Consider the following 15,714-nt stretch of genomic DNA (forward strand, 5'->3'; position numbering starts at 1 on the left):
CCACGCTTCTCCTGAGGCAGCCCAGAGTACGGTTGGCCTTCTGGGCCGCCAGCGCACATTGCCGGCTCATGTCCAGCTTTTCATCCACCAGCACCCCCAAGTACCTCTCGGCAGGGCTGCTCTCGATCCTTTCTTCCCCCAGCCTGTACTGATACTGGGGGTTACCCCGACAACGTAATTTCTGAGGTCATGGAAGAGCAGTGCTGCTCATTATAAGTTTAACATCTATCTATTCAGTGCCTTTGAGAGTGAAGATGAACAGTGAGAGGGATTAGAAAACATAATTTCATTTTACATTCATATCAGCTCCCCCTAATGATTATCTGCTGCCTTGGAAACCAGATGTGTATTTCACAGCTGCATGGAAATTGTAGGCCTTTGCTAAACAACGTTTCAATGGGAAATTTGGGATGCAGAGGTTTAAACTTAGACCAGAAAACCAAGGCAACTTGACTGATTGGAATACTATTTCTGGTCCCAGTGGCTTTACTGACATTAACTGTTTCCATGTGGCTTTCCTCAGATGCAAGGCGTCAGTAGCTGTGACCTGGAGGTGGCGAACAGAGGTGATGTCCCAGCTAACTGTATACTCTGAGTTCCCTGCGAGCAGACAAGGATAGCCAAGTGACTAGTGCATTGGTAAGGAATCTACACCTGCTTTCTGCTTGGTCAAAACCTTACATACAGAAAAGGCCACCAGAGCCCAGCTCTGGATTTCAGTGGGACTCACAGGCCCAATTCCTCAGATCTGAGCTCTAGTCTACCCAGGTCTGTTGAGTAACATAGGTTGGTGTGGAGTTTTGCTATGACTCTGCTTAAACAATTAACTTCAAGAGAGATTTCTGGACATTAAGATGAGATACCAATGGCAGAATCCAGAGAATTCTGGCAAAAGTGCTTAAGTCCTAGTGGCAGAGAATGTGGTCTCTTACCTTCAAATACATCAGTGATGATTTTGTTTCAGTACAGGGACAGATGCGAAGTACTAATAGGAGAAAAAGCTTCAGCTGTGTTTTATAATTTAACCCAAGCAGTGTCTTAGCTCCTTTTCCTTTAAAATGTAGAACATTTCAGACCGTATTAAAATATCCAGATTTCAACTTTGAATGAGCCTGTGGGTAACCAAATGCCTTGATTTGCTCAGCCAAGTGCCTATATAACTGGTTTTGGACGCCTCAGTAAAATGTGAATAAATCTGGCTGGAAAATCACACAACAAGATGGGTTGTTTAATTCCCATTTCCCCCATATTTTACTACAAAACCTTAATGGCATTAAAAAGATTATCCTGAATCCTGAAAAAAAGTTGTTCTCAGGAATGTTCATGGTAGCTGCTACCATTACATCCTTCTTTAAACCACACTCTTCCTCATCCCAGCTACCAGTCTTGAGTAAAATGTGGCCCGCACCCAGCTCCATGTCTGGTATAATCTGGAGTTTGAAGTGCAGGGAAGCTGGGATTTTAATATTTGCCTGCAAGGACAATCAGAGCTTTCTGAAAATGAGGATTAGGAAAGATGGTCAAAGTTTTGAAACCTTGCCAGAGTTCAGGGGGTTAAGGGTCGGTCTAGGAATTCAGCTTGGGTCCATCTTTAGAGAAAACTCAAGATCTTTTAAGTATCATCAAAGACTTCTTCAGTCCATCCCTTAGTCCTCATTCACTAAATGAGCAATTAAAAGCCCATTACCAATTGCTCTGGGGGACTGAACAAGAACTGAATGGGAACTTAAAATTCAAATAAAAACAGTCATTGGATTGTGGAGGAAGCAGCAAGAGATCAGCATGGCCAAGAGTTATGGGGGGAGAGAGAGGTGCTCCAGCTCCACCACGAAGCCTGTTGAGGAGGGGTATTTTGGGGTTTTTGTGTTGCTAATTGACTCTCCTCTGCAATTGCTGCAGCAAAATTTCAAAGTTTGTGTGATCTGGGCCCTCCATCAGAAACCAGAATCACTTTACTAGCAGTTGCCTCTGCTGCTGCTGCACCCAAACAGAGGCCTTTTCTCTGGTCCTACTTACACAGGGTTTGTAGAAGGCAGTTATTGTGTTTGAGTGTTTGTTTTCATTATGCAGCTTAAAGTTCTGCAAATTTTTTTAGAACTTTTCAGATGAGATCACTAAATTTGGAAGAGGCATGTTTGGTGTCTGAGGAGGAAGAAGCTGAAATAGGGTTGATGGATATGTACATACAGTTGATATGTATGCATGACACATGCCAAGCATCTGCTGTGCACAGAAGTTGGTGGGGCAGTTGTGGTCCCATTTGAACAGGGTGACAGGCTAAAGAAAAAGCAGACGTGCTTGGATTTCAGGGGAGTTTGCCAGACCAGAAAAATTGCCAAATGCCTTTGTTAAGGACCATACTAAATCACACTGAGGCATAGTAACATTTTGGGGCATATATTAGAACAACAGATACCTCACTGACTGCAGGTAATTCCTTAAGGCTTTTCTGCATATAGAGTGATCCTATTTGACTGTCACCCTCTCTGTACTAACATTATGTTAGCAATAGACAGCCTAGATATAGTGTATCTGAAAAAGGAAAAGGCTTAATTGCTGGACTGTAAGTCATCCTTTTTCTAGTATAACTAAATTCTCAGTAGGGATTGTCTGGGCACAGCTATGCTAATCAAAGCAAGTTGTTCTGTAAATACTGGAATTAATGACCCCTGCTTTTTAATGGACTGATATCCTACCCCCCTACACCATGCTTGCCACAATAAGATTAGTTCCTTTGCAGAGTTTCTTTGACCTCACAGGTCCTGCTTCTCCCACTATGGTCAGTTCCTTCACACGTGTTCTCTGCATTGAACACTGAGTAAATGTTCTGGCAGGTTGGGCCAATACAAAAGCACTGCAGCCTTCCCCCAGACATCCCTCAGCAGAGGCATTTAGTAAACTCTTTGTCATTTACCAGCTGCTGATCTTCAGGGTATTTGTAAATACCTCATATTTCTGAGCTTAGTATCCCTCTATCGCATTGGCCAATGGACTCATAAGAAGGGGAAAGCATAACTGTGCATACCTCATTTTCTAAGAAAATTTGGTTGAAAAACCATACTTCACAGCAACAAAATACTGAATCATAGACCAAGCCTTTGTAAGATTTCTTGGTACTATATCTTAATTTCTCATCAAATATTTTTGGTGCATTCTATTTTTCCTAAACACCATTATGTTGCCTCCTTTAATCTGGAACAGGGTGCTGTAAAACTGCTCCATTCCTGAAACAAAGGAATACGTTGCCCTTTTTGTTTTTTCACCATTCTCATTTGTGATTTCACACACACACACACTCCTTATCACCCTGCAGATAGAGAAAATAAATACTGACAGGTAGCTAATGAGAGGAAATTATTGTTTGGCACTACGTGTGTAGTGAAAATCTCCTGCTTGTAATTACAAGCACAGCATAAAACAATTCTATCTTTACTTGTGTAGTGGGTATAATTTCATATTCCTGCAATTGCAGACCTCAGGTGCAGTTGTTTAGTAATTCTCTTCCATAAGTGATCAAAGAATTTCGCGTAGTACACATTTTCTTTTTGTTCAGTGGTGGGACAAAGTCACTAAAGTTATGGAAAATTGACTACACTTGCAGAACTAACAAAACTTCAGTTTTGATATTGCTGCAAAATATCTGGTTTTGAGCTTGATTCTCCCTTCCTTTCACTTTTCTCGACTTCAAGAGCATAAATTAAAACAGATAGCTATTTGTTTACGCAGTACTAAAGTCAGGGTGAGTGATAAAATAATGCAGGTGGGCTTCCTACTGCCGTATGTCTGTTTTGGAAGAACTATTTGTAACACAGAGTTGTGCACAGTCAAGCAAGTTAGTATTTCACAGTATACAGTACCTGTATTTCCTCTGTGGCAGGTTTATATAAATACATTTCTTTCTTTTCTATATTTTGCGCGAGGGCAGAAAGGGGTAGTGAATTTTGCAGTTATGGGCACAGATTAAAATATCCAAGAGGGCTTTCATCACTTTTATCTTTCTCAGACCTTGTCTTAAACATGTCAGATTTCTTTCTTCATCTCCTCTCATATCACTTCCTATTCACATGTGATCCTCACTTGTCTAGTTCTCAGTCAAGCATAACATGGCCAGCTGTTTTTATCCGTGCTGCAAACAATGGTACCAGGCTCTGCTAAATAATATTCCGCCAATGCCAGCCATGGTTCCCTGTGTCCTTAGTTGGTTGCAAGTTGTGGCCCACCTTTCTTTCCATATTTAAATACTGTGTTTATTGGGGATTAAAATCTGTGAATGAGTGTGGATGGGGGCGGTGGGAGGAGAAGGTCATTCTGGGTCCAAAGGGAATCAACATTGTCTCTTTGAAAATATCCGTGTCTGCTTCCCAGACTGACCATCTGGGACACTGCATGGCACTAAATCAACTACAAAGACAAAAAGGGAAACAGGGAAAAGTAATTAAATTAGAAAAAGGAAAACTTTTCTGGGAGCTGCTGTCCAATGAACCTCATCAAAGACAGAAAGTCGTGTGTATAGTTTCAGGATTAGTGAAAAAGGAGGACGCTAACAGAACTCCACTCCCATCAGTAAACAAATGCCCCTTTAATGGTGAATGCAGCTCTTCTTTCCTTTCTAATTAGTGCTCTCTTTTAAGCACTTCCCAATAGCCATCATGTCAAGAAGAAGAAACATGACTACAAACACAGGAAGTAGTGGAAATACATGGGGTTCCATATCTATTCCTGAACTCCCAGCACACCCTAACACTTGGGATGTGTTTGATAGTCATTTAAGAACATCAGAATTTTCTGGTCTGGTGTTTGTCATGGCTGTGAGTGCAATGGCAGACTCACAGGGTGGGTTGGTTGAGACACTCAGGTTTCAATCCATGTGGAATTCTGGGTTATGCATTTGGAAACCAGCTGGATGATGTATTTGCTTCTTCAAGTGACAATAAAATCCTTCCATTTCCAGCACTAATCCAAGAGGATATTCAACAGCAACTTCTGAAGTTAAATGCTTTATGTCTGCAGTAACTAGCTGGTTTACTCCCATGAGTTTCAAAGGAATGTTGCTGAGGAGCTGTCTAATCCAGTGAAGATGCAATATAATACATCTTCAGTCATTAGGAAAGATCCAGAGAGTATGGAGGGAAAAAGCCAGTGTTGCACTGGTATGTAAAATAGGTTTTAGAGTCTTGCATAAAATGATGAAAAACTTCAGACAGGACTCTCTCAGTAATTAATTTCCATTGTGTGTAATTACTGAGGGCAACAAAGTGATTTTATGGAAAGTACATATTGTCTGGCAAACTTGAAATTTTGGATGAGAGTGCATTCTTGGTTGCAAAAATAAGCTTGGTCTAATGCATACACAGGATCATGTCATCTTACATGAGATTTATCAAAATAGCAGAACTATGCCAAATGAATGTAGTGTATTACATAGACTGTAAAAAAATTTATTGACAAATTAAAAAAAATAATTGCAAATGATTTGACATTTGTCATTCTCCTCATGGTAAAAAATGTAAAAAACTTCATGTTTAAATTTTGAAGATCACACCAACATAAAGTTTGCTATCATTAAGCCAATTCCCTGCAACTGTTGTTTCTTACTCCTTTCTTTTGCATAAATTCATCAAGCTTCAGATGTAGATTAGTAAGGCTTTTGGTCTCCACAGGTCTAACTGGAAGGCTGTTCGCTGAGGCTTATTACTCTGATTATTAGGACTATTGTAATTCCCAGACGACATATGGGAAATGACTGGCTCATAGCACTTTTTTTTCCCTGAGCTATTCTCTAGAAATAACTCTTCTGCTCTCCCTGAGATTATGTATAGACCAGCTACATCCCTCTCAGCCTTGTTCTGATATTCTTTCCTAGCTCTGTTAGAGGCCTTTTCTCTCAACCTTTTCTAATATGAGTTCCCCTCAGCAGATGCAGATTGCGTACAAAATTTTAGATAAGGCTTTATAAATGCTTACCCCAGTAAACTATGTCTCATGAACAATATATGCTGCAACACAACAATCATACCAAGGAGCAAGGTATTTTGTTATAGAAGTAAGGAGTGAATGCTGGAGAACTAAGGGGTTGTTGCCATGTGATGAAGCAATGCAGAGCCCCGGAATGCAGGAGCGGCAGGAGAGGTTAGTCTGGTGAGAGCAGGCAGTGCCAGCAGGTGGTGTAGATCTTTTTTGGATTACTTCAAGGGCAGACTTACCTTGACTGAACCAGGAGTGGGCTCAGGGGCTGCAAATTTTTAGTTTCCTTGTAGATACTTATCTTTGCTTGGGACTACAGTGGTCATCTTAGATACAAGGAAGTTTGTAAAGCATGCTCTACAGCAGAAGCCTTTGCATTCCCCTTCTTTGCCCCTACCTTTTCCCTTCTACCCTCTCCCACTGAGTTTTGCATCAACAGATATGATGTCTGCCTCATGGCAGGGAGGCGTATCATGGTGGTAGTAGTAACAACAGTACTGCTTCATCCACTCAGTATTGACAGAAAGATCCCTCCCTGGCTATATGCTTAAAATTATTTAAATGCTATTATTTATATGTTTAAATGATTTTTAAAACCATAAAAACATTAAAATCTGCCCCTCTCTCCATCTCTGTTCCAGCTTTCACAGTACCCTTCTGTATTTTTCACCCTGCCTGCTCTGTTTCTGTTCCTAACTTTTCTTCTCTCTCTCTATCCATTTTTATTGCAATTCATCCCAAGCAGAGGAACTCAGAAACATTTGAGCCTTAGTCCATCTTTCAAATGACTGATTTATAAGAAGCTTGTCAAAATTAGGCAAAGCAAACTCATCCATCCTCAAGTAGAATTACCAGCTGGAATAATCAGACCCATTTTCATAAACTGTTGGCCTGCAGGGTTTGAAAGAAAAATATTCTCCACACAAATTATTAGGCAAACAGCAAAGCAAGCTCACAGGCTTCTTGTGTCAGGCTGAGAGTATAGTCATGTTGCAGAGCATGGGGGGGAGAAGAAATGGCCTTGGGGGAAAGAGGGCCATCTCTGAGTAGAATAACAGATCTGTTTAGAAAGCTCAGTCAGAGAAGAGACAGCTTCCTTCCTCCCCAGCTCCATCAGTGTGTATCCCACCAGCACTTGCCAGGTGTGGAGGGCAGGCCAGATCACGTCAGGTAAGCTGGCTGGCTGGCAAGTTGCCCCACAGACAAATGCTTTACTTGCACACCTGGATATCAGGGAAGTGCTGACCTGTAGCAAAATAAAATTATTATGATTGTGTGCATTAAGAGATAGACTATACAATTTTTGAGGCTCCTGTTCCACTTTCAGCATCCTTTTTTTGTAACAGTACTGTCATGTCAATATGCTGACCAGTGGTCCTTGCTAGACTTTGTCAGAAAGGTAATCTTGGAAAAACACAAACAACCTTAGGATTTTGGCTCCTGTAGTTAACATTTTTAATGTCTGATTATCAGGGAAAATTCAGAGTTGAATGTCTCATTGAATGAAAAACTTTTCCTACAGACAAATGATAGATATATCTGTCCTTGCTGTTTTAAAAGTTTTGTTTCAGATTGTGCTAATTTTGATTTCCCAAATGACTTTTCATCATTTTAGCATGTTGCCCATACTAACTTCTTCCAGTTGAGGACAGGAAACTTCATCCTCACTGCTTGAAAATGCTGAAATTAATTTGAATTGTTACATCCCTTTTTAAAAAAAAATCCAAATGTCATCTGTTTGCTGATGGCAACCTTCTTGGAAATTTCATTTTGAACAAGAATCTTCGCTGACAAAGAGTAAATGATGTAATATACTTCAAAACCAAATACAACTCTGGCCAGTGTTTTTACTTTTGGTAACATTATTAAGGAAACTAAAAAGCACTTAAGACTATAGTACAAGGACAGGTGTTCTGCTTATGAGCATGCAACTTCTCTCCATAGAAGATGAATATAAATGCCTTGCTGAGTCAGCCTAGACAACCTCAATGCTTGTATATTTCTGAGTATTTCATAGCCCTTACCTGTTTATCTTTCCTTTTGATTATCTGCATGAATGCTGGACATGTCCTGTTATGAAACTGCAGATGGAGGAACCTGATATGAGAGAGCCCTGAAAGAGAAAAACCTGTTATCAAATGCTATCGGATTTTTAAGAAAAACAAAATGAACCCACCAAAGGTCATTGGCTGTTCCTCAAGGTTAACAGCAAAAAACGCTGCTATTTACTGAGTTTGGAAGCACTTCAAAGGGGTAAAACATACAGGTTCATGAGTTTTGTTTTTCATGAGGTGGTCAAACATGCCAGTTAATGCCAGATGTTCTAGGCTCATTGAAACAGAGCTATACCCAAAATGAAAGACTTTAAAGGGATTGCAAATATGAATATTTCCAGATTTGCCTTAGGTAATGTTCATCCCTTGGGACAGGACAGTAATAGGGATGCTGTCCACAGCAAGAAAATGTTTCATGCATAGTTGTCTCTGCCGTACAGGGTTAGGCTTCTCCCAGGTGCGAGGACATCCATCCCAGCCTCCAAAGCTCTTACCTCTCTCCTGCTCCTTTCCCCTCTGCTTACATTCCCTTTCCCATGGCAGAAATACCCCAGCCTTTCTTCCTGGGACCAACAAATTCCATCATTTCCTATTCTGCTAGGAAGCCTGGAGTGGCCTGATTTCTTACTCGCCTTGATTTTCTACTAACCAAAGGCAGTAGTTTTGTTAAAGAGGAGATGCTATCTTTATTTTTTTAATCAACCCTATAAATGTCCCCTTCACCTTCTAGTTGGCCGCTATTAGTCAAGCTGAACACAGCTTACACTGTACCTCCCTCAGCAATGCTAAATTGAATTCAAGTAGGAAAATGTGGTATTTCACAAATACAGCTCAGCTATCACAAACAGTTCAGTCAGGGATGAAATTTTTTGGGGGTTTTTTAAACTACAAATTTGAAAACTCCCAGTGTGATAAATCATAGAATCATAGAATCGTTTAGATTGGAAAAGAACTCCAAGATCATCAAGTCCAACCGTTAACCTAACTGTCATGGTTTAACACAGGCTGGCAACTCAGCACCACGCAGCTGCTCGCTCACTTCCCCCACAATGGGACGAGGGAGAGAATCAGAAGAGTAAAAGTGAGATAAAAAGTTGAGATAAAGACAGTTTAACAGGTAAAGCAAAAGCCACGCATACAAGCAAAGCAAAGCAAGGAATTCAATCACCACTTCCCATGCGCAGGCAGGTACTCAGACATCCCCAGGAAAGCAGGGCTTCATCATGCGTAACGGTGACTTGGGAAGACTGACGCCATCACTCCGAAAGTTCCCTCCTTCCTTCTTCTTCCCTAGCTTATCTACTGAGCATGATGTCATATGGTATGGAATAGCCCTTTGGTCAGTTGGGGTCAGCTGTCCTGGCCGTGTCCCCTCCCAGCTTCTTGTGCACTTGGCAGAGCATGGGAAGCGGAGAAGTCCTTGGCCAGTCTAAGCACTACCCAGTAACAACAAAAGCATCAGTGTGTTATCAACATTCTTCTAGTACTAAATCCAAAACACAGCACTATGCTAGCTACTACGAAGAAAATTAACTCTATCCCAGCTCAAACCAGGACACTAACGCTGCCATGCACCACTAAACCATGTCCCTAAGCACCTCGTCTAGCCATCTTTTAAATACCTCTAGGGATGGGGGCTAAACCACTTTCCTGGGCAGCCCATTCCAGTGCTTAACAACCCTTTCATTCAAAAAATTTTTCCTAATCTCCAACCTAAACCTGCTCTGGCATAACTTCAGACCATTTCCCCTCCTATCACTTGTTACCAGGGGGAAGAGACCAACACCCACCTCCCCACAGCCTCCTGTCAGGCAGTTCTAGAGGGCGATCAGGTCTCCCCTCAGCCTCCTTTTCTCCAGACTAAACAACCCCAGTTCCCTCAGCCGCTCCTCATAAGACTTGTGCTCCAGAGCCCTCACCAGCTTTGTGGCTCTCCTCTGGACATGTTCCAGCAATGCAACATCTTTCTTGTAGTGAGGGGCCCAAAACTGAACACAGTATTCAAGGTGCAGCCTCACCAGCACCAAGTACAGGGACACAATCACTTCCCTGCTCCTGCTGGCCACACTGTTCCTGATACAAGCCAGGATGCCATTGGCCTTCTTGGCCACCAAGGAAGATAGAGAACATTTCCCGCTTCCAGGAACAAGTTTCTGATCATGTCCTAGCTTAGTCTCAGGACAAGACCTGGACACACATGACTCCCCTGTCTCAACCTCTGGCTTCCACTATGGGAAAACTCCACTACAAAGGCGAAGATACTGAAGTCTTTCCAACTCAATTGAAAAAAATAGTGACTAGCGAGGTGCCACATCTCTCATCACATCACATCACATCACTGTCTGTGAGGATCTGGACTTTAATTGTTCTCGCCACAATCCTTCAATTTTCCCGTTTTCTGTACGATTGTTCATCCTTAGAATTTATGCATGTCTGTTTTAATTTGTTTTTATTACAGAGAAGGGAGAAATTCTAACATGTCCTTTTGCAGGTTTACAGTGAGAGTATTATAGAATCCGTATAGAAAGGATTCTGCTAATACTCGGCCACCAAACCATCTGTAATGATGTAGTGTTTTAGGAAGAAACTGGTGACTGCCTAACTTAATATTATTTAAACTGTGCTCATTAAAATAGATTCCATGTTTAATAGTTGCAGTGCTAGTTGTCAAATCTCACACATTTTACAGCTCTGCTTTTTGACAATCCATTATAAAAATAAAAAAACCACAACAAATTGTGATGGGGTTTTGTGATTAATTCTGTTTTAGAAGGAAGTTGCAAGCTAAGGAGATTGGCAATTGTGCCGTGCATCTTTTTATTTCTAGGTTTGAATCCACTCCAGAAAAGTTGCTGTGTTTTGGTGTCTGTAAAATTCCCTACCCAAAAGCTGTTTGATCTCAGTCCCATTCCCGGTCAAAAAATATGTTTGTCACAAAAAAACACTAATGGTGCTTTTGTTGCTAGTTTCAGGAGACTGAACAGACCCTGAATGGACTTAAAAGTGAATTAAAACTGTGGAAACAAAAGCTATTTTTTCTCTTTGTATTTGATGCATAGGTAAAGTGAAACTCCAGGCCTATAAATTCCATAGCTTTTATAAACACACTGAAAGTACGCACAAATGGGAAGAAAATGTGATTTTCATTTTGTGCTATTTCAGAGGCCCAATCTGCATACTTTATTCAGAAATAAGTCTTAGTACCATCAATAGGAGTAATGAGGAAAGAAGGAATTCCAAGAAGGCCCAAGTAAGTAAAGTTATTTTAAATGCATCTATCTCAGTAGCTTTCCTTGCACGTGATTTGTAATATATTCCCATACTATATCATTTAGCTTGATTGTCTAAGGCAACTTGTATGCATCAGACAATTAGTAAAGGTTTGGAATAAATCTGCAGTTAAGCCTCTGGGCTGGGACTCAAGACACCTCAGGCTGGCTGTTTGCAGCATGACAAACTTCCTGTGAGATGCTGGACAAGGCAGTTATGGTAGGATTAATGCTGCCTATTTTATGTGTTTGAAAGTGAAACTTCTGGTCTGAGTGAGCTCTGTTGGCTTGATTTTCAATGGAGAGAGAGTGAGAAGCAGCTTCAGAGGAGGATTACTTCTAGAGTACAAATGCTTCCTATCATTAGGAGGAATTGTCACCTGAAAATGCTGATGTCATTTTCACTGAAGTAGGACAACCCTAATTTTTGAACAGCTGATGTGAGGTGAATCCTAACTTTAGTTCTGCCTGAGTCGGCTCCCAGGTGAGAGTCACATATGTGCTAAGGAGTATGTCAAATACATAAATATGAGCCATCTAGCAGGCTGAGAATGATGATCTGAGTGCAAAACAGCTGGACAAAGTGTTGTAGACATGCACAATATAAAACACTGCCCAGTAACTATTAATGGGACATAATTGGTCCTATTGCTGTTGATATCCTGGCTCCCACGGTAGTACCTGCAAGTGCTTCCTCAGAACTGGACCTTAAACCACAGAATTTATGGTCCATGCCACTGCTCATTTGTAGAGCGATATCAGCCTCCATACTGCCTAGTATCTCTTAATGCACTAAATTCACAAAGAAAAACCTTCCATGGAATAAATAGAACCCTCTAAAAATAAATCAAGTAAGTAAGTGACTAAGTAAGTTTATGGACCAAGATCCCTGTGTCACCACACATGATTTCATAATTGCACTGTGGGAGTTTGGTGGGGTCTAGGTATTGAGGTGATGGGCAGCCCAGCAGCTGTCTGACATCCACATTGCATGTGACTGAATGCAGCAGAAGTGGTACAAGATTACCTTGCTGTGTTTCTTTCTCCTGAAACTCTAGAAAGCAGAGCAAGTATCAATGGTTTGCGCGGGAAACCTTAGTGATTGCCACGGCAGCGGGTCTCATTTAAGCAGATGAGGTACCGTCCTCTGCTGGTAAAAGGAGGTAATACTTGCTTGACTTTTTATTCAACACAATGTGGTGAAGAGCCTGGAAACAGTGGGAACCTTGTCTCTTCCATTTCTGATTCTACATATACATAATCTCATGCTGAGATCACTGAAAAGAGTAGCTTTGCATAGCTAAATTTTGAAAGAAAATGCAAGCCACAATGGGATGGGGGACAAAAGAGAAGTCCAAATGCAAGGATACAGGAGAATGTAATGGTTTCCAGTTTTAATTCACTTCAGCGCTGGTCTGGGGAGAACATCTAAGTCCAGTTGGGGTGTGTTCAGTCTCCAGAAACTAGCAACAAAGGCACCAATTAGTGAGAACTGTAGTAGGGTTTTTTTGTGACAAACATATTTGTCCACTGGGAATGGGACTGAGATCAGTGATACAGTTATCTCTGTGCAGCATGCCATCAGTAGTTTGTTTTGCATATGTGCTTGCATTGTTTAAAGTCAGAGTGGTACATGGGGTTTTGAGATACCTAACACCTACTGTCTTGATACGGAAGGGCTTGTACTAGGCTTTGCTTTGTTACCATGAGATACCAAGCCAAACCATTCTGGAAATCAGCTGGGCAAGTGGGGATCTGGAATTTAGCCCTGCTAATGCATCCCGGTGTACAGCTGAGTGAGGAACTGCTTTTTTTTTTTGCTGTTTTCTGTCCAAAATCATGAATCAGTCACTCGGGCCCCCACAATTTGTTTATACTTGCTCAACAGTTAAGTAACCCTGGCTGGAGTTTCTCATCTGTTAAAAATTCAGCAAGAGACAAGTAGTTGGTTGGGCTTATTTTAGCAGAAAATATCCTGACTGTGTTAGACATTATGTGTTGATCAACAAAAGTGGTTGTCACATGTAAGTGCATAGTTGTACAGTGTGCATACAGTCATCATAGCAAAGTATTTGGAACTGTAGCCTCATGGGCTTTTTCTAGCAGAGAATACGAAATACTTTGTCAAAAACATAGAGCTATGGCATTGCTCAATATCTTTTCTAATAAACATCTTGCAGTATTCAGAACTAACACTATTATATGAAAACAATTTCAGCCCCCAAATTCAGAAGATAATTTATCAAAGACAGATGATAGAGCATTCAGATCTTGTGATGCAACATGAGATGCCTGAACAAGCATTGTACATGTCAGTTCAGGACCATGTAGAACTGTGGAATTTTTATGGTGTCCCTTACATTTGCAGCCACAAATCCTGATGTTGGTATTGTTCAGGCTGAGAAAAATCCATCACTGATGCCGTTTTATAACATGTGAAATTTCACTAGTTGTGGAAAAATGCCCATGCTTTTTAGAGGTCTTGGGCCACAGGCACAGGTAGATATAGACTTGGACACTGTTGATTGCCTTTCACCTTGGTTCCAGGCTTGTGTTGGAAATTATACCCTGAACTTGAGACACTGATTTGAAATTTATGTTATGCTGAGTTGCAGTGAAAGAGAAACAAACAAACAAACAAAGCAATGTGGAACATTTTATATATGTGTGTTCTACAGTAGATCAATAAACTGCATTCTGTCTGGTTACACACTTTACTGTCATGTTTCCCAGAGAGTGGGTGAACTGATAGCTTCTTGATGATTTTTCCAGTGTTCAGAAGTTATTTCCTAAAAAGATGTCCCCAATACCAAGTCTCAAATCTTGATATAATTGTGCTGTGTTCTGGAAAACTGCATTTTTCAGTTTGTTATGCAGTACCATTGGAATGATGCATGTTGAAGCAAAAAGCCCTTTTTACTTTTAATTATTCAACGTCCAGATTATTCATAGCAGGTTCAGAAATAATTCAGAGTTGAGGAGGTGTGACAAAACCTTTTTTTACAGTTAGCCTTGATGGATCTCCAGAAGTTGTTAATGGAGTTAATTTAGATTCATTCTAGGATTTAGGTTAATTTTGGCATTTAGATATTTTAGATTAGTGACTAGATTCTACGTAAGGAATGGCACAAGCTAAAATGGCTCAACAACACTGCAGATTCTCCTAACATAAGCTCCCACTCCCTTTACAGAGGGGGAGCCTCTCTCATCCTTTAGATGAGAAATTTCATAAACAGTTGATAGGATGCTGGAAGAACTTAACATTCATTAAGCTTGGACATTACAAGTTATCCAGTCATGCTACACTAGCAAACCTGTTCTAAAATTGCTTAAGGCCACCTTGGCACTGTACAAGGGTCCAAGACTAGGGAGAACAAATTTCATGCCATAGAGCTCAGATCCATCTTGTCCAGCCTTGGATATCTGCTTTCTAGTATGCCACCCCATACTCATTTCAAAGACTTGAGAGAAACAGATGCCATTAAGGCATCATTTATTACTTATCAGAATAGTTAAGGCAAAATAATAAGTAATAAAATAATGCATTCTCTGCAAGAGTGCTTCATTCTGTCTTCCTTTCTGTGTACCTTTTCAATTCAGGCATCCTGAACTGTTCCAAGTGGAGATGTGTGCCATGCATGCTTGGTTGCGTTAATCCCACCTACGAAGGTGGGATTAAAAGTTGAAGGGAACAGAATAAAAGTGTAAACATCTTGAAGACAGAGAACTAAGAATCCTCCCAGAACGCGATCACATTAATTGAAATGCATGCAGGTATTTCAGCTCTTCAAAGAGCAATATTAACTGATCTTTCTTCTTATTTTCTGACAACACACCCTCACAGAAATACTGCTGTGCCTTGCTTTCTGTATTGTTATTTCTGAAGAAAAAGTTTCCTTCCTTCCTTCCTTTTACAAAAGAAAAAATACTGTCACCTATTCAAAGAAATCGGAAGCAACATTGTTCTGACCTTGCTTTGTAATTTACTGTCCCTGTCGCTTGTTTCTGACAAATACATACTCTACTGAACAAAATGTTTCTCTGGTGGTGTTCTGATTTTCTGACTCAAGGAAAAGTAGCTGGGGGAAAGGGCATTCAGCTGAATGTCTCCCATTCTCCAAAATGTGGCTCTCTTTTACAACTAGAATATTGATCTCAAATTCACATCTGTAAATGATATTGCAAAAGCTCAGGAGAAACTGAACCAAGATATACTGTGTCATTCTGTCTGTATTTTCTCTATGATACATGTATTTGTGTCTAAGACATTTATCATTCTAAAATAGTTTATTCATAAGATGTAACAAACACTACTGTTTACACTACTGTTGCCTCTGACCCTGATTCTCTATTCCTCGTTCTTCCTCTTGGTTCTAACCCTCTACTGACATCCCAGTCACATAATGGTCTGCCAACAGAAACTGATC

Source organism: Egretta garzetta, unplaced genomic scaffold (genome assembly GCF_000687185.1).
Source record: "Egretta garzetta isolate BGI_Z169 unplaced genomic scaffold, ASM68718v1 scaffold175, whole genome shotgun sequence".
Lineage (NCBI taxonomy): Eukaryota > Metazoa > Chordata > Aves > Pelecaniformes > Ardeidae > Egretta > Egretta garzetta.